The sequence below is a fragment of the Planococcus citri genome, chromosome 5 (genome assembly GCF_950023065.1).
Source record: "Planococcus citri chromosome 5, ihPlaCitr1.1, whole genome shotgun sequence".
In the NCBI taxonomy this organism is placed as follows: Eukaryota; Metazoa; Arthropoda; class Insecta; order Hemiptera; family Pseudococcidae; genus Planococcus; species Planococcus citri.
Genome location: NC_088681.1, coordinates 885224 through 904901, shown reverse-complemented (window position 1 = coordinate 904901; position 19678 = coordinate 885224). Strand labels below are relative to the sequence as shown.

At 36.3% G+C, this 19678-nt stretch overlaps 1 protein-coding gene across 4 annotated transcripts in view; it reads left to right on the top strand.

The window, feature by feature from the left end:
• CngA (Cyclic nucleotide-gated ion channel subunit A) overlaps window positions 1–19678 on the top strand; it is a 253350-nt gene that overhangs the window by 8198 nt on the left and 225474 nt on the right. Inside the window, exon 1 of one of the 4 annotated variants that reach the window (XM_065366955.1) lies at window positions 11568–11930. The exons of 1 other annotated variant lie outside the window; for it this stretch is intronic. The gene's annotated coding sequence lies outside the window, so the exon portion shown is untranslated. Of the gene's footprint in view, window positions 1–11567; window positions 11931–19678 lie in introns of those variants that run through there. 2 more of the 4 variants (XM_065366952.1, XM_065366950.1) reach the window with 2 other exon arrangements.

Here is a 19678-nt window from a genome sequence, read left to right as displayed (position 1 = left end):
TGTGCTGAAAGTGTGTCACATACGAGAGTATAATATTATGAGTATTCGAAACCGTAAGTACATATATATAGCATCTTCTTACGCTACTCATAAGTCAGTATTTTCTTTTTGACATTTAGTTTAGATACCCGAGTACCTATTCACCGTTGCAATTACGCTAAAATAATAATTAGGTATATCGAATTGACAAAATAGTTATGTAATAGGATGGATTACTTATGCTAGTAATGTTGTGTTCATTGAAGATCTCATGGTTTAGGTATACTTATGATTGGAAAAATTAACCGATTAACGAATTATTAAATTACGCCTTGAAGGCTGCATCGCGACTGATTGAAGTAATCTTACCATTGATATTATTGATGGAAATGCATTCGAGTTGATTTTACGATAAGATTTCCAGATTATTTATCACCCTATTCCGCTTTTAGTCATCGGTAACTCTATCTGGACGCCCCTGCCCCCTCTAGATAATTCTTCCCATCGTTTAGACGTTTATTTGTGTTTTTTCCTCGATCATTCCTGAAATTATTGTTACTTACGAGTGAGTTTTTACGTTTTATTTACGTTAAATTTGTTGAAATATAATTATATATATATATTTTTTGCGATGAAGAAGTGTGTGCGAATGTGTAACGATAGTTTTTATTACCTACGGTGTTTTTTTATTTTATTTTTTATGTACGTATGCTTCTTATGTGTCTATGTACATAATATAAGTATGTTGTATTACTATATTACAAAGTTTTTAAGATAAGTACGTTCATTTTTTTTTTGTTTTGAAAAGTTGATATAAATACATTATTAGCACGTGGTTGTTTTTTTGTCGTTTAAATGTAACGTTAGTTGAATTGAAGGACGTGTTTTCAAGTCCTATTTTTTCTTAGCATACATAAATTGCAATTTTTGAAGGGGGGGAGTAAACTACATTTTACAATAGAATCACGATATTAGGTGTGATGAAAAAAGACCCGGTGGGGTTAAAGCATACTGGGGCGTGTTCCGGGTTTTTGCCGCCTTAGACCAGATTGGTCACTTCATGCTGCCCTCCTTCATGCTTTTTGCTGATCCCAGCTCAACTTCGACTGATGTAGGAGGGAAATACCAATTTTGCCGATTGATATGATATTCATATTATGACTTATAAGAATTTCCATGTTCTGTTTTGGATTTTTGGGGGCCCAAATGTGATTCTTTTAATATAAAACATGAAACAAAATTGCTTGAGCGAAGCGAGGGCGAAAATTTTTGAAAATTTTATTTCGAGAGTCCTGAAAACGAAGTTTTTTTTTTTGAAGAAGTTGATTTTGAAAAAAAGTACAGGGTCGAGTGAAGCGAGGGCAAACATTTTCGAAAATTTGTTGGTATTTTGGGAGAACTAAAAACAATGTTTTTTTTTTTTATGCGAGAAGTTCATTTTTTAGTTTTGAAAAAAAATAAGAAAACTGGCCCGACCGAAATGAGGGCAAAAGCGCTCGAAAATTTCTGTTTTGTGAAACTGAAAAACAGGTTTTTTTTTCGTCACAGGCCCTTCTTTTGCCAGACCCTCTCGAAAGCGCGGACTCCGGGTAAACTGCCCCCCCCCGCTCTCGAAGGCCCTGACATGACAGGGTCGATTCAGTTTTCAGTTATTTTTTTTTAGCTTCTATAGGTATTCCTATTTGTCTCACGTGTGTGGAGCTTTTCTTTCATTATTTTTGTTTGAACACGAGTAAAATAAGTTCGTATCTCTTTTATCGGGTTGCTGCCTCGGATCACGGTTCCCTGACCTAACATGGGGAACACGCTCCTCGAAGCATATAAAAATGTCTCCAATAATGGTCTTCTGATGACCAAATTTTGCAAAATGGAGACCCTAACTCCCTTTGAACCCCTGTTGCGCTTCTCTAGTGGGATTTGGCAAATGGTCCCCGTTCTTGTAAAATTCATTTTGGAACCCTTGTTCATCATACAAGTAAGTAGGATTGCGGTTTGTCACCGGACTAATAATAAATAATAATAGCATTAATATAATGAAATGTAGTTTGAAACTCGAGCAGTTGACAACAGAATAATCTTACTTACAGTCTGCAGCGAACAACAGTGTGGATGTGGAAGGAGAGCAAGAGAACTGAGGACCGACGCGACGAGGCCGAGGGGGAGAAACAGTGTGAGAGAAATTGGTTACGATGATAATCCTTTATCAACACTTGGGCGAGGAATTTAGTTAATTTACAAACTAAACACTTGAAAGTTGAGTGCGTTCTTGGTTGGCTATTGCTGTTCTACTCGTAGTTGTCGTTAGCGTAGGCTTGGCGATGGATGGCGTGTTTTACTCGGCCCCAAAGGCTGGCGTCGACGTGCGGCGAGCAGCGAGGAGTAAAGTACTCGATTGGCGCGCGATTCGGCATCGGCATGGCAATTTCATATTCATGAAAATCCATCTCAAAATATTCGTAATCACGAAAACATTACACTGGAAAGCATTGTCGCCGCAGTATATGGTATCTCGCATCAACGAGTCTAGTCGAGTTGGACGAGTGCCACTTATACGCGAAATCGGCTTTCACCAAAATCAATAAAGGTTTTTGAAATTTAATCGAGATAGCTAATTGAGTCAATTTGAATATTAATGTACCTAATACCTATATATTGTAAACTACTCGTATTATAACTTATAAGCGTAGAGTTTCGAAGGTGTGTAAGTTTACGAATTGGCTCGAAAGGGTGGGCATTCGATTACTAATCGCGGCTGCCTGCGGAATTCCGCACACTCATCGTCGGAGGAGACAATAGGCCTCCTACGAAGGTGCTTGAAAATGCCTGCCATCGGTTTCGGACCAATAGGCAGTAGGTAACAGGTGTAGTTGAAGTATGAAAGCGATCCGCCGAGTTGGTTTGGTACTCGTACGATATCTTGTAAATGCATTTGTTCGTTGACTTAATGGAGAGCCTATCGAGGACTTTGTCGAATGTTTGGTTCGAACTTGGATTGCTTCTTGCGAGGGTGTGCTCGAGTAATGTTGCCAGAGTGTCGGAGAAAAAGCTCGTTGGAATTCAGAATACCTTGTTGGGATTACGACCAACTGAATTACCATTTTTATGCGCCGTTGTCGGTGGTAAATGTAAGTTGTACGAGTACGACTGGTTACTGTTCCGAAAAAATATCCAATTTGCAGTAAGTGTCGAAGATATACACAACGAAGGATTCAAATGGAAATAAGACTGTCACTGTTGATAAACATTCTCGAGTGAGGAATGTTTTTGTATTTCGTCAAAGAATTTGAAATCAGCATGTAGAAAACTGTGTACTTTGGTGCAACAAGTTGCAAAGAAAAGGCTGTGTCAGCATAAATCTTGTATTGCCAAGTTTCCTTGTGGAATTTCAAACATTTATGAGCCGAAATAAACCTCAGTTGAGTACCTTAGAGTCAAACCCAGAATTCTCCAAATTTTTCAAAAATGATGTTATGATCGTTTTGGGTACAGTTAGTAGGTACGCATCGATTGCCATTCTCCGTTTTTACCTATCTGACACAATGACGCAGTCAGGGGGGTCCAAAGTACTGGGTCAGAGTCAAATTCCGAAAAATGTCCAAAATTTTCAAAAATGAGATTATGGTCGTTTTGGGTACAGTTAGTAGGTACGCATCAATTGCCATTAAACATTTTCCCCCATTCGATACCATGATGGTTAGGGGATCCAAAGTACCGGGTTCGAGTCAAACTTTGAAAAAAATATTTCAAAAAAAATTTTTTTTTAATTCTAGTCGACTATAAACAACCTTGAGATACTTTCAACGGACTTGAATCTAGGATTATCCCTCATTTTATCATGCATTTTCGAGTATTTTCGATATTTTTTACAGACTTGGAGTCAAAACCAGAATTCTCCAAAATGGTATCCTGAATTACTTACTGCTATGGAAAGACTTGAAAAAAATTTTTTTTTGTCAATTCGATTGTTACCCGAAGCACTATATATAGGCGAGATCAGAAACCTGCTACTATTGATTCCCACCTTTCATCAGTTTTTTGCGTTTTTCTCAAAATGGTGAAAAGTGGAGAATTCTGGGTTTGACTCTAAGGTACTCAATTATTTGATAATTATTACAGGATGGAAAAGAGAAAAGCGCAGGTTTGCTTTATGAAATGATTCTTGTTGCGCGAGAATGTTACATTTGAAGGGTACCCCTTTCACCAGCAAAATAGGCAACTCATGCACAACATACGCCATGCAGGGTTGCCACGGTGGCTATGCCGTAAGTAATTGTAATCGAAGATCGTAATGCCTTTTACTGCTAAAACTTGAGAGTTGATTTGGGCAGGTAAATTACCAAAATCTGAAGTAGCAGGTTAAAACTTTGTTTCCTTTATAAAAAAAAATTGAAAACACTTAATGTAAACAGGCTGATGTTTATGCGTCAGAATTTGTGTCATTCCAAGGTAAAAGGTCCCACTTTGGCAGATTTTCGAGATTTGAGTTATGACCACTGGGTGATAGGGGGAGACATTCCTGATCGAATGAGACCGAAACGAGCCCAATTCGTTGATATTTGCCGGAGCTACGGCGTTTTGAAGTCGCGTACCTGAAAAAGTAAGTTTTGAGAAAGACGCGTTTGAAAGTTTTGGAAACGTTTTTCACTACAATTTTGCGATAATGTGACGTAGAACGCTCCTTGATGTCTCATATGATAGATTTTTTGATGCTGAAAACGATGGTGATATTTAAAAAGAACAATACTCGACGGAAAATGTAGTTTAATGAAGAAACAACGTGAAAAAAATGAAAATTCTGGGGAAAAAATTGAAAATAGAAGTACAAAAATTATAAAAAAAGCATTTTTGAATTAAAAAAATATTTTTTGGCGTGAAATACAACTTGGAAAAAAATATAATCGAAAAAAAAAATCTCAAAAATGTTTGACTGGTGCGGGGTTCGAACTGCCGACCTCCCGCTTCACAGTCCGTCATCGATGCCACTCGGCTATCATCGCTGCTAACCAAAATGGGTTCTTGAACGGCATACAAGTAGTCGAACACATCCACATGTATTCCCGTACACATATGTGTGTGCAGCCGCATAAAACCATGTTCATACGCGCAAATAGGTGAAAAATGCATCGAAAAATGTACGCATCTTTCACTGTAAGGCTGTAGTTTACCCACTTCCCGTTAGTGGCGCTAGTTGAAAGTTTGGGAGGTGATATTAGAGATGACTAACGACCCAAAAATGACATTAACACAAAAGGTCCCACTTTGACCCAATCTGACTAAAATCCATTTTTCTCGAAAATCAGTAAATTTCAAAGTGGGACCTTTTACCTTGGAATGACACATTTTTAAAAGTGCCCCTTTCAAAAAAATACTCATGGTCCCCGAAGCAATGCTCCCTCTCGCACAGAGCTCTCCGAAATTGAAAAAAAATACTCGAATGTGTAATTAGTAATTACCAGTCAATTCCCGCGTCAGAATTTATTCTCTAAATGTCCTCTCCCTTGTCATTTTAAGGTAAAAGGTCCCACTTTGACAAAATTGAGTTAAGACCGCCAAGTTGTATTTTGGACTATTCCTGATCGAATGGAGCAAACCCGACGACATTTCGTTGATTTTTACCCAACTTACACCACCTAAACACTCAACACTACAAAAAACATAGTTTTGAGAAAAACGAGTTTAAAGATTTTTAAGTGTTTTTTTCATTTAAAATCGTCAAACGAACGCTAAAGAAGGTCTCCGATAGCTCATTTTGAAGGAAATTTTATGCCGAATCTAATGGTAATATGTACGCGAAGTCATCTGCAGAAAATCTCTTTGCTTTCATAAAAAAAACTGTAGAAAATTTCATGATTTTTTGAAAAAAAAAAAATTCATTTTTTTCTGATTTTTTCAAAAAATTGTAAAAATGTAATCATTTTTCAGCCCCCCTCCCCCCCTCAGAAAATCACAGCGAAAAATGATTTCAAATTGCAATTTTTCATCATTTTCTTGTTTAAAAAATTTTTATTTTCAATTTTTTTCTGATTTTTTTCAAAAAATTGTAAACATGTTATCATTTTTCAACTTTTCCCTACCCCCTCTTAGAAGATCAAAGCAAAAAATAATGTCAAATTCTGATAAATGAAAGGATAGGCCTGAGTAGTTAACTTCAACGCGCTAGTTCGCGGGGTTCCCGTTAGGAGCGCGAACTAAAAATCATACCAGCTGTTAGAGGAGATCGTATAGTATCCGAATACCTCAAAAAATAAAAAGGTCCCACTTTGACATTTTTCAACTTTAAATTGATTTTGCGAGAAATCTGAAAATGTCAAAGTGGGACCTTTTACCTTAAAATGACACAGGTCTCAACAAGACAACAACAAAGCACTCCTTGCTCGACAGAATTATTTCAATACACGGAAAAGTTTTCGAACCAAACGAATAGTCCAGTCATTTTAGCAAAATTTTTAGTCGAACCTCGAAAAAATTGGGGGAAAGCTGAATTTCACATTATTTGTACCTACAGATTGGTCTCTAAAACAACCCATCAAAAGTTGCACCCCGCAAGAGGTCATTAACCTTTGCCGATACATTTTTATCGGCTATATCGCCGAAATGAAGAGTCCGAGAGGAAAAATGTTTGAACAAAAATTGTTCTACGCTAGATTTCCTATCAGCATGACCAGTTCAGCTTTTCCCAAAATGGTGATTTCACCCTTACTGAGCAGGGGGTAAAGTTGTCAATTTTATGAAAATTGTTTAAAAAAATGAAAATCGACAATTTAAAACGTGAACTCGATTCACAGTAGACTCGAAAATATTTTGACCAAAGTTGCGCACCGCAACTTGGCTGATACCCCCGCAAGAGGTCATTAACCTTTATCAATCTACGTTTTCCGGTTACATCGCCGAAATGAAGGGTCGGAGGGAAAAAAGTGAATTAACTAAAATCATTCTACGTCAAATTTCCTATAAGCACGACCAGTCCAGTTAAAACATATTTTTCGATTTTTGGTGAATTTTTAAAAATCAAATTTTGGCCAAAAATGAGAAAAAAAAATTAAAATGTCACCAAACTGAGCTATAAAGCTGAAATTTGGGACATCCCCTATTTTCAACCTGCCAAATTCATTGGAAACGATTTCAACCCGTATTGAGCAGTTCTGGTGCCTCCAGCACATTTTTGAAACTTGAAATTCCTACACATCAAATGAAATTGAAAAGCGGAAATTCACGCTGCAATCCAATTTAAACACGCTGTTGAGTCGACTGCTAGTGGGTTTGAGTCATTTTGTGGCCACCAGCAACTTTTTGAAAATTCTTGGAGCCTCCAGTAGATTTTTGAAATTTGAAATTTCCACAAAATTTCATTTTAAAAAAGCAGTCGGAAAGCTAAAATTCACTCTGTATATATGTATACTAATTTCAATACGCTATGAAGTCGTCTACCAGTAGATTTCAAGTTGTTTTGGAACCTCCAGCGACTTTTTGGAAATTACCTGAGCCTCCGGGAGATTTTTCAATGCTCGAAATTTCCATAAAACTTTACCATACAGAGACACCCCATTTTTGACATTATTCTGAGGTGGATCGCAGGCAGTTTCGACCGTTTTGGAATCTCCAGCAGATTTTTAAAAACTTCTGTTTTTCAAAATATGCCACAAAATCTATCCGGATTAACTTGCGGCTTTCCAACTCCATTTGATGAAATTTTGTCCTGGAGGCTCCAGTAATTTTCAGAAACTCGATGAAGGCTTCAAAACGACTTGAAATCTACTTGCAGTCGACTGCCTATAGTATTGAAATTGTTAGTTTACAGAATGAACTCTAGTTGTCCAACTGCTTTTGATGAAATTCAAGTTTCAAAAACGTGCTGGAGGCTCCAGAACTGCTCATTACGGGTTGAAATCGTTTCCAATGAATTTGGCAGGTTGAAAATAGGGGATGTCCCAAATTTCAGCTTTATAGCTCAGTTTGGTAAAAATTTGATTTTTTTTCTCATTTGGCCAAAATTTGATTTTTAAAAATTCACCAAAAATCGAAAAATATGTTTTAACTGGACTGGTCACGCTTATAGGAAATTTGACGTAGAATGATTTTTGTTAAATCACTTTCTTCCCTCCGACCCTTTGATGGGTTGTTTTAGAGACCAATCTGTGGGAACAAATAATGTGAAATTCAACTTTCCCCCAATTTTTTCGAGGTTCGACTAAAAATTTTGCTAAAATGGCTGGACTGGAAGCTAAATCGAAAGAGAAAGTACCAAAATATATTCCAGGTGCTTGAAGTTCATTTTTAAATTTTTGGTGCATTTTTAAAAATCAAATTTGGCTCAAAAATGGGAAAAATCAAAATTTCACTAAAGTGACCTGGAATGCTGAATGGGTAAATATTCTGAGGTAAAATAAGTGAAATGCTCCTGTCCTGGGATTTTTGAAATTTTGATGAAACATTGTTGGGTACCTTACAAAAGATGTTAGATGCGTCGAAAAATGGGCATACATCCCAAGCGCACATTGAACGAAAAAAAAACACATCTCAAGCGCAAATCGATTAGTACATCATTAGCGCAAATGCATTAAAAAAATGCATTTCAAGCGCAACAAAGAACGCCGCTATCAATACACTTTCCCGGTTTGCTTTACTTAGGGGGTTTCAAACTGTTGGTCAGTAACGCAGTTTATGTAGGTATGTAATACAACTTACAAGTACATACAAGGGGTGTTCCAAAAGTAACGCCTCCAAGCTCATAGTTTAAGTACTGAAACAGAATTTTCCATATGCGGAAGTTTCTCTATCTGTGGTACCCACCTTCCATGCTAATATCAACCCAAATGCTCTCGGGAGCCATTTCTCCCCTCTCATGCGCCTATAGGCTGTATCTGTATATATTTTTCAGAAAACCCCCTTTTTTTTGAATGACAGTAGTTCCACCCCCCCCCCCTGTAGATACAAAAAAAGTTGATACATCATTAGATCGGGAATTTGACGTAGATTCTTTTGTCTAGCTACATATTTTTCACTAGAATGCAATGCGGGGGAGAAAATGGCGAAAAACGTGTTTTGAGGGGCTAAAATCCACCGTGCGAAGACGCACCAGGTGGATCGAGGGTGGGTCCACATATGTTGTTTAGGTTTGTTAGCAATTTTGTTTGGGTTTGCCCCCATAAAGTGCTTTACCGACTGTACTATGTAGTTATGTTTATGATTTATCCTTATCTACACGGAGAGAAAAAAAATAGTATTAAATACTATTTTCAAAATAGTAAGTGCGGAACAGGTCGAAAAATAGTATAATTCACTAACAAAAATAGTGATTTTTCAAACTATCAGAAGTAGTACAAATCACTACAAAGAATAGTAATTTTTACTGGTTCAGTATGGTAAAACATACTATCCTGCATAGTACTTTATACTACTCCTGATAGTATTTTACCCTATTTAATGTTGTTTCATTTCACTATTCTTCAGTTGTACTTTTAGTACTTTGCACTATTCCGATTGGTAAATTCTACTATGTTACCCTCTACTTTCTCTTGAATGTTTGGTTCAGTTGCTGGTGGTCTCTTCCTACCCTGTATAACTGATTCGCACAGACAGAAGAGGGTTGTTTGTCAACTTCGTTTACAGGAGTACACCACCAGTGCAGGTTTAGAAGTTGGCATTAAAAAATGCATTATATGGCGATCGAGCCTCATTTAGGGAGGTAATTTTTTTTTATCAATTTTGGGCAATTCATCCCCCAAATATGCGTAGTTATAGCAAATAATTTTTCAAATTTTTTTAGATGTGTTTGAGCAGTATGCGATACGTTTATGAGGGTGAAACTTTTTTTTGAAAAAGAAATTAGTCATTTGTGAAACATTTCCAGCAAAAATAAACTATACCTACTTTTCATAATAACATTGCAAATTATTATTTTTTCCTTCACAAAGTAAGTAATGGGTAGGTATAGCCTATTTTTTAATTTATGAAAACTGAAAAGTACATTTGTTCTGAAAGTGCTTTACATTTAAAAGATTACCTATAGGTAATTGCACATTGCACCTATGCAAATATTCACACAAATAATCAGAGGAAAAAGACAAATGATTTGGGGGTTGTGGCAGTCAAATTTTTAGGAGTTTAGGTATATTCATAAGCAAATTACTACTACAGTAATAATTTTAATTCTTACACAACAATAAAATGAACTTGTAATAAAAGTTACAGTTATTGTTAGGTATGAAAATCGTAAGAATTCATTTACTACTCCATGTGGTGCATAATACAGAAGTTCATAGTATATTTTACTATTATATGTAGTAGATGTAACGTACTTTGTGAACACAGTAAAATATACTATTGTGTATAGTGATTGATAGTAATTTGAAGAAATTACTATCAAAAATAGTTATTTCAACTTCAACTGTGGTGATTAGTACTATTCCTTTTTCTCCGTGTATTTAATAACTTTCCATGTGATTTTTCTGTGATATCAAATTTACTTATACAATCTTACATGCTTATTAGTTTCGTCGATTTCTTTTCATTTTTATAGGCAACCTATTTTGGGAACCACTGTTTATGAAAAACCGTTTTACCCTTCGCGGCATTCTTTGTTGCGCTTGGGATGCATTTTTTTAATGCATTTGCGCTTGCGATGTGTTTTTTGTTAGATCATTAGCGCTTGCGATCTACGCCCCGAAAAATTTTTCCTCATCCCAGCCCTTTTGAACAAAAAATTTTGAATCCACTCGAAATATATGACGTATAGAGAAGACACGAGTCTAGCACCGTGAATTTTTTCAAAATTTTCGATTTTTAGGCGGCTCTATATTGGGGCTTAAGTCCACGGATCGGCTGGAAAGTGATGGAAATCTACTCCGAAAGTCGCATCGACTTCAGCCCATGGGTCAGTTTTGAGATTCGAGCACGTTACGTATTTTTTTGTCGAATAAAGAAAAAACTGATTTCAGCCACGGGCTATTTTCACGATTTCTGAAAAATCGCAGAACTCGAGTCGTTTAATTTTAGCCAAGTTTCGGCAAAACAGTTTGAACGTTGCATAAAACTTACGATATTCATCAGTGCAAGGAGAACTCGTCGCGTCGCGTCGAGCGTCGAGCTCGGGTATAAATTTTTGTAAAATTGACTCGGCTTTGTTGCCTAACAAAACGCTATTCGAAAAATGGTAATAAATTATAAACTCAGCCTGAGTAAGTATAAGTAAGCGACAGCACCATCTGTAATCTGTTTGCGAGGGAAAAAAATTCGCTTAAAATTTTTGCCGCGCAAGAAGACGAGAGAGAGAGAGAGAGAGAGAGAAATTGTAACTTTTTGCTGGAGCGAGGGTAAAGTCAGAGGCAGAGAGCGAGGCAGCGGGCTCGACGGCGACGGCTACGACGGTGGCTGTAGCAGCAGCAGCAGCAGCATCAGCAGCAGCAGCAGTCGTTGACAGTGCCATAATTAGGTGGCGTTTGTCAAAAAATTGATTCAACATGGTAAATGGGTTTACACGCAGCGAATGACCGAAATAGACGAGTGTATCATATGTGAAATACCTGTTTAGATATGTAAAAATGACTTTCAAAACCGCAATACGATGCGGGTCTCGATACGACGACGCAAGTGCGTCGGAGCCAGCAAACTTTCAAACTATGCTCGAGATGGTTTTGCCTCATCGTTTTATCGTTAGTTTTCGTACAGAATCCGCGAATACTCATCATTTAACGCCGCCGTCAGCGTCATACCGCCGTCTATTACGAGTAAATATCGTACGCGTACGAGCGTTATCAAATTTCGTTGTTCGGTTTTCGTTTTTCGTTTTTCGTCTCGTGTTTTGATTTTTTTTTTCATTCGCATTTTTTCTCCTCTACTTACTCTTTTTTTCAAAGAATAATTTTTTAATCGAGTTTTTCCTCTTTCAAGTTTCATTTTTTTTTTCGTTGGTGATCTGATGTTTGGTTATGTGATTTTTTAATCATTTTTGGGTAAGTGTCGAGTCGAATGATTTTTTTTTAGATTTTTTTGAGGGCATGTACTCGCTTGAAAGTATGCTTGAACATTTCTATTACTGAAAAGTACCAAATGATAGATTATTATCGAATCCGAATCATTTTTCGTTGTAATTTTTTTTACGCTAATTTGCCTAATGTGTAAGTTTTTATTTTTATTTTTTCGAAATTCTTGAAAATTATTTTCGAAAATAATATTTAATTGAAAAATTAAGCTTACCTATTCGTTATTTTTAAATTCGACAAATCACAAAGGCATCGGTGTTCTATGTCCGTTTCTGGAAACCCTAGAAAACCATTGAAAATCCACAAGTTTCGTACCTACTTTTAAAAAAGTTAGAGAAATCTCATGTAAAATTCGTTACATTTATTGATAATTCAATTTGATTTTACTCCATATCTTGTGAGAAAAATTTCCCTCGCTTTGCTCTGGAATTCTAACCGCCTTTCTTTCGGTGGAAAATTACATTTTCAAGGATGGCTATACCGGTTGACAAAGTCAAGGAAAAGTCCAAAAACCATATTTCAGATCAAGAAAATCAAAAAGTTGAAAGTGGCTCCAAAATATTCAAAGCGCATGAAGCGTACTTCCAAGAAAAGAGCACCAATAAAGAAGAAAATTTTCTTGTCAGATGTCATCTTTTCTTTTTGAAAATATTTGTTGAAGAATAAGTTTGCTTTTGTATAAATAGTGTCCTAATTTTGATCATTTTGTGATGAAAGGGGGCAGCGGCTAAAACACCAAATAAAAATAAATTTTAGGAAAATGTTTGGAAAAAGTTGATAAATTTAGGTTTGCAAAATTTGGTAGCCATCTTAATTTTTTCTTACACCCGCATTTGGTTGGTTTTCTCATTTTATTACAAAAAGTATGTAGTTGGTTTTGTATGTACCTATATATGTACTTATTTTTGGCCAATTTTTTGCAAAATTGTTTCGCTCGAATTTAGTTTTTTCTATTTACCTATGCCTATGTTACGTTTTCGAGTTTTTAAAATAAGTACATTATATGTATCTATAGATTGTAGAATTTTCATAAAAATGCGTACTCCCCTCTCTCCTTCAAGTTTCATGAAACCTTCCCATAAAAAAGTTGATTGATCATCTGATAATATTCACCGTCAATGTCATTTGAAACACCCCCCACCCCTCCTCTTTATTCGTTGTATAATTGTACATAGTTGATATTTGAAGGGAATTGGTCATTTATCTGGGGTAGCGAGGGGGAAATCCCGTCAGGATATCATAAAAACTCCATTAGGATGTTCAACGTTTTCGAGTCCTAAAGTTCATTTTTTTGATTTTTGGCGGTTTTTTGAAAATTTAGAGAAATTGAAAATGCCGTTTTAACGACAATTTTCCAACTTTTTCATCAATAATATAGATGAGCTTTTTTGAGCGAAGTGAGCCAATTTGAATAATTTTTTCAATTCATATCTCACACATCAACATTCAACAACTATACTAGTTTTGGACCTTTCTGGAGTCGCCAGCGAACTTCAGAAATTTCAAATTGCTCTGTTATTGAGCACCTTCTCGACCGTGTTAGTAGATGGTTACCTAGAAATTCAGGAGTGAATTAAATTTTCGACCAATTTGTAAGTTTCTGAAAAAGTTGAAAAATCAAATTTTAAAGAAGTGAGGTAATAACAACGGGCGAAAGGGTGAGTTTTGTGTGCTAAATAAAGTCAATTTTCGGCCCTTCCAAAGTGATTTGAAACGTTCGGAAGAATTTCAAAACTCGCTGGAGACTTCAAAAAGGTCTCCTGAATAATCCAAAATTAGCAGTTGTTGATGTGTATGGGAGTTGATGTGAAGAAATTATTCAATTGGACAACTCTTCTCCAAAAAAAAAAAAAAATCGTGAAAAGTTTGAAAATTGCCCTTGAAATAGTTTGAATTATTTCAGTTATCCTCGAAAGTTTTCCAGGTTGGAAGAAAAAATTATGATTTTGCCTTGTACATTTACTGGTCAAGTGGTCAAAATACTTACGTGTTTTTTTCCCATCAATGATGTTGAACTTCTTTTTGTGAGAAATGACAGGGTGAAAAGGACATAACGATTTCAAAAAATCTGTAATTTGAAGAACCGTGTGTATATGTATTCTGTATAGATACCTTACCTAGCTATACAAAGAATAACGTACTTTATGCGTGTCTGCGTATCAGGGTAGGTAGTAGGTAGTAGGTACCTACTACGATGCTTGTTCGAAAATCAGCTACTAGCTGTGACGAGCTGAGGGCATGCGGGTTCTATCATCGCTGAGATAATACTTGCGAAGACTCGCAATTGGCAAATTTTCACTTACGAGTGACAGCTTTAATGAGTTCTGGTTTACGCTTTACGATGGATTTTCGCTGAGCTACGAGCACGATAAGTGAGTTTGGCTGCGGCGACGACGACGACGACGACATCGATATAAAGGCTGATGCTGAGCAAAGCGGAGCGGAGCAGCGAAGGCGGTTTGTCGTTTACTCGTAGGCTGTGTAGTGTGTAGTGTGTATACGTTGTTTATCGTATTGGAAATCTTCCACGGGTTGGAAATTCGTTTTAGGTGCTCGATTGTGGAGATTTTTCTTCGATAATATCTTCGCCTTTGATGATTTGTAAAGCTCGGCTTTACCGGTTACGCGAGCCGCAGAAGCGGCCAACATTTGATCGACGAAATTGTCAAACAAAAGCGTCCTACCCAGTACCCAGTCTGGCAGTCTCAGTGACGCAACTAGCGTTGCAGATTATCCGCGTATACGTATAGTGTAAAGCTGCCAAGATTTTTGCGATTTTTAACCCCGAACGAGACGTGTCGAACTGTCGAGAGACGTGATCATTAAGGGGCGACTCGACGCGACGTGAGCCCTTCAGGTGTAAAATTTCTCTCTTCGAAAGCAAACTCGTTTCTTTTTTTCTTCGCAGAGTAACCGTATTTTACGAATTGTCTGTCTGACAATCCTCGCATCTTTCGGGAATGACCAACATCTGCAGGTACGATATTCCGCGTACCTTCCCGTGGCCAATTTATGATCGTGTAACTTTGATAAGATCAACGACTACGTTGAGTAGAAAGTTGCATTTTGGCCTTTGGAATCCGGGCTGATAAATTTAATTTGAAATAAACTGCGGACTGCGGAGTTGGTCGTTATAGCCAGATTTTTTTAAAAATTGTTTTTCATTTCACGTTACTTTTAGTTGAAAAACTCGCAAATTCTGTTCTCTTCTCATATTGCGAATATTAGGTATAATTTTTTTTAGTTTTTTTTTTTTGGTAGGAAAAACACCATTGTTTTAATGGCACAGCCTCCTTTTTCTTCATCTCGATCTCGACGTTGGCGAAGTGAACGACTGCTCGAAAACGGGAAATTATTTCGAAATTCGAGCTCGGAATTTTTTTTTCACCATAATGCACGATAAAACGTCAGAAAGTGCGCAAATGGTCTCATTAAATGAAGAAATTCAAAGTTTAACGCTTTAGCATCGTTGCGCTGCGCGTCGTGTCGTCGTCTATAAAATTTACATTCGATGTGTTTACTCGGCGCCAAAACGCCTGCAATATGTGATGTTTACATAACATCGCAACGAGTTGCCTACCTACTAACTTATTCTAGGGGGTGGTGCATTTTAGCTTGTTGCTCCTCAAGGCAGCGTGCGTAGCGAGGCTGAGTGTCAGTGTACGTCTACGTATACGTAACGAGAAGGGTGACTTACTTTTAGCCTTTGGGTCGACTTACTCGTATTGTACTGAGACATAACGTAGACGTACCTACCTGCTTCTGTCATCTATGTACATCCGTTCTCTCCCTTATCCCTTCTGCTGATGAAGACTTCCCTATTAACTGGAAGACGAGATTGATTCGTTTCTCTCGATGTAATTATGGGTATTGTTCGAGTTTTTTAAAATTTTGGGCTGGAATACTCTTCTCAGTCAGTGCACCGTGGAAATGATTTTGTCTGAAAGTTTCGAGCAAAATTGCTCCCGCAGTGGTTCACTAATGAGCGGTTAGACCGCGATAATTAATTGAAATGTATTGGAATGGGTGTATGTTAGGTACAGTCTCGCTTGAAAAGAAAGTTTTACGTTACGGATATGTTTTTTTGTCGAGAATTTTATTTAAATGTTGAGATTTTATTGTAATTTTTTCAAGTTTTTAAAAATTGAACGCGAGTTATCTTTTTTTAAACCCAAAATTCGGGATTTTTGAAAACCATATCGTGCAACTTATCAAAACGGGTGAGAATTTTTCGAAAAAATCAAAAATATTTTTCAAAATTGTTTTTTGAGTATTTCTTGAAAATTGCAGCATAAAATTTAGTTGGTTTTTAGAAATTGTTATAACTCGTACCTACCTACCTATCCGAAAAATTGGCTCAATTTGCGAAATTGAAATTTTATGATTTTCTGTCCTAAATATCACATTTTGATATTGTTGAAACGTTGGAGCTTCTCGCGAAATTTCAATCCATTTTGATGGGTCACATGTTTCCTAAAATCGTGGCTCAATTTTGGGCCAAAAATGCTTGCAATACATTTTTTATCGAAATATTTGGCTTTCTTGTGAAATTTTAACCCATTTTAACAGATTGCGAGGTCACTTTTGAAGCATTATGCCTGCCTACAACTACCTATCAATTTTCACTCTACATTAGAGATGAGGGTGGGGAGGGGGGGGGGGTAACTTTGAAATTTGGCTGCGCTTTATTGTTTTACGTTTTTTTTCTTTTTGCGTCTCTGGCTTAATGACGTTTATGTAGCCTTTGAATCGCATTTTTTCTTGGAAATCACATATGCTCGAAATGCTGAAAATTGGAATATTTCTCAAATTATTATAAATAATAAGTAGGTATTTTTACCTATCAAGAATTTAATTTTCTTTTTTTTTGGGGTGTTTATAATTACAAGATTATTACACCATTAAGGGGGGGGGGGTTAGATTTGGTTTGTGAGGTTGATGTTTTTTATTAGGGAGATGAATTTTTGTATTTCTGAGGGTTTGTCTGGGATAGTAGGTGGGTTTTCTTTTATCTGTAGTGTAAGTCTGTTTTGTTTTAGGGGGACAGTTGAAAAGTATGTGTTGGATGGATGTGGGTTCGTTTCTGCAAAATTGGCATGAGGGTTTTGGTTAAAAATTGTTTCCCAAGTTTTCCAAAGTCTACATGAGTCTACATGAGCATGAGGTGGATGTGCCAATGCCATGCAAATTAATTGACACATTGCAGATTAAAACTGCAGATTGCGCTGCTTTCCCCAGGTTTGGTAAACGGAAAATTTGAATTTTGAACCCTAAACTCAAAAACACGAGAAACCGATTGATGTTGAAATAAGTAAAATCTGGACTGAAACCGAAATTTCTATTAAAAAAACATGCAACCAAAATTTGAAATCAACCTGAAAAAATGTCTTTTTTTATAGTTTTTCCCAAAAATTTCATCGAATTTCGTCTAAAATCAGCCGCTTAACATTTCACTGAAAAGTGATGAAATTTTAGTTAAATTTAACAAAATTGAGCGAGAATTGCGTAAAATATCCTTAATTGAAATTTCTTCTAAACTCGAGTAAAATTTATAAAAAATACTTTAAATCGCAAAAAAAAAAGAGGAAAACTCGATAAAATTTGCTAAAATTCATGAAAAAGTGTTGAAAACGCGATTAAGTGATGTCAATGAAATATTCTTAGAAATAGATATTAAAATCGTGGAAAATAACTAAAAAATGATTCAAACTTGGTTGAAACAAATTAACACAAAACGATAAATACTTTGTTAAGTTTTGCAAAATTGCATGAGAAAGGTATCAAAACGTTTTGATAAAATGATGTAAAAACGCAGAAAAAATAAAAACATCGAGGGACTATTATTTCTGAAACATTGGGGAATTATTTTGGAACAAATTAGGCATTTTTTTTAAAAACCATTATTGTCTATTTTAAAAACCCCAAAATTTTGTCAAGTTTTTGGCTATTTTTCTTTTTTTTTTTTGAAATTCGGAGTAATGGCCAAAAATTGGCACCACTGCGTTCTAAAATACTTCTCCAGTTCTAGAAATAATGACTCTCCCTGTTTTAACGCGATTAATGAGAAATATTTGAAATGAAAGTATTTTCAAAAGGTCAATTTTTATAAAAATGAGCGATTTTGAATAATTCCAACCCCTGAGCGGAACTATAAAAATGAAATGCCTTCTCTTTGAGGACTCGTAACTCGCTTCCAGAGGCGTCTCCGGGGCTGAAATTATTCCTCGGAGGTTTTAAACTGAAAATGATGTCTCCGCTAGATTTGGTGAAAATTCTCTATAACGTTTTTTTATATTTTTTAAAAATTTTTACTTTAATGTAGATTTTTTCTATTTATTCATTCGTACGTAATTTTAACGAATCCATTCTCCGGCTTGTGCCCGAAAAGCTTCACTGCTGCTCGTATCCTTTTGTATTTGTACAGTTGTTGTACATTACGAGTGTATTTACTCGTATTTTGAGTCCCGCTTTGCAGCATAGAAAAAAGATTGCTCGACGCGGCGTTCAAAAATCATGACCTTTTAAAAAATCCGTTTCAAGTTTAAATTTTACTACCCGAGCATGATTTTAGTCGCCTTTTTGTGTTTAAAAATAATTACTTTTTTTTCAAAAACGAGGTACCTACGCTTTTTTTATTGCGAAAATACGTGTTAAAATTTTTATATACGAGTGCCCCTTATGCTGGGAAAATTTGCGCGAAAAAATGTAAGAAAAAAAAATATTTTATAGGTTTTTATTATACGACGACGACGACTATTTGGTATACTGTAAAACGTAGACTTTCAGTTATTTGTGCGTCAGTTAAAGGTTAGCGAGCGAGCCGAAAACGAGGGTGTTTTTGTCGCGATATTTTCAGTAGGTATGTATGTATGTAGTAGGTTTGAATGTGTGGTGCTGGTGGAGATATTCGAGTATTCGTATGTTTTTCATCGTCGCGTCGTATCAATTCCATTGAAAATGATGCTCGATTCGTGAGACTGAGGCGAAGTAAAATAAGCCATCATGTTTGCTAAACAAATTCAGCTTCGTCGAAGAAAACCACGTCGCGTCGGTACAAAATTCGACCAAGATTGAACGAAGAAAAGAAGAGGGAAAAAGTACGAAAACAATACTCGTAAAACTCGACGTTGGGAACGGGAATTAGAATTACACGTTTCGCCGAATGATTTATCCGAACGAAAATATTTTTTCTCGTGTATTTTTTTTTTCTCCGGCAACTTTGTCGTTCGCGTACAAATTAATATTTTGTTAAGATTTCAACTCGACGAATGGATTTCGTCCGGGTATAATTTAATTTCTCGTTTCATTTTCTATTCGTAAATAATTACTTAATCGATACTCGAATCTCGAAGGTACTTGAGAATGGTGAATTGGTGATGGGTTATACTCGTAGAAAGAAATACCATACCTACCTATACCCTCGTAGCATTTGGGCCGCGCAGCTTCTGCTTTCGGCGTCGTCGCCACGTCACGTTATTATAAGCGTATCTTCGTGTTTTTCTTCCTTCCTTCATCATCATATTGTGATGTCCTAGCATCTGTAGATATTCATTGGAATAGTAAATTTTTTTCCCAACTTGCGTTACGTAGGTATACACGTATTTTCAGCGTGTACATACATATCATACATATGTATACTCGTAGGTAAAGGTATACGATACCTCTACTTTCTACCTGCTCTACATTGTCTATCATACGAGTATACGAGTACGTACCTT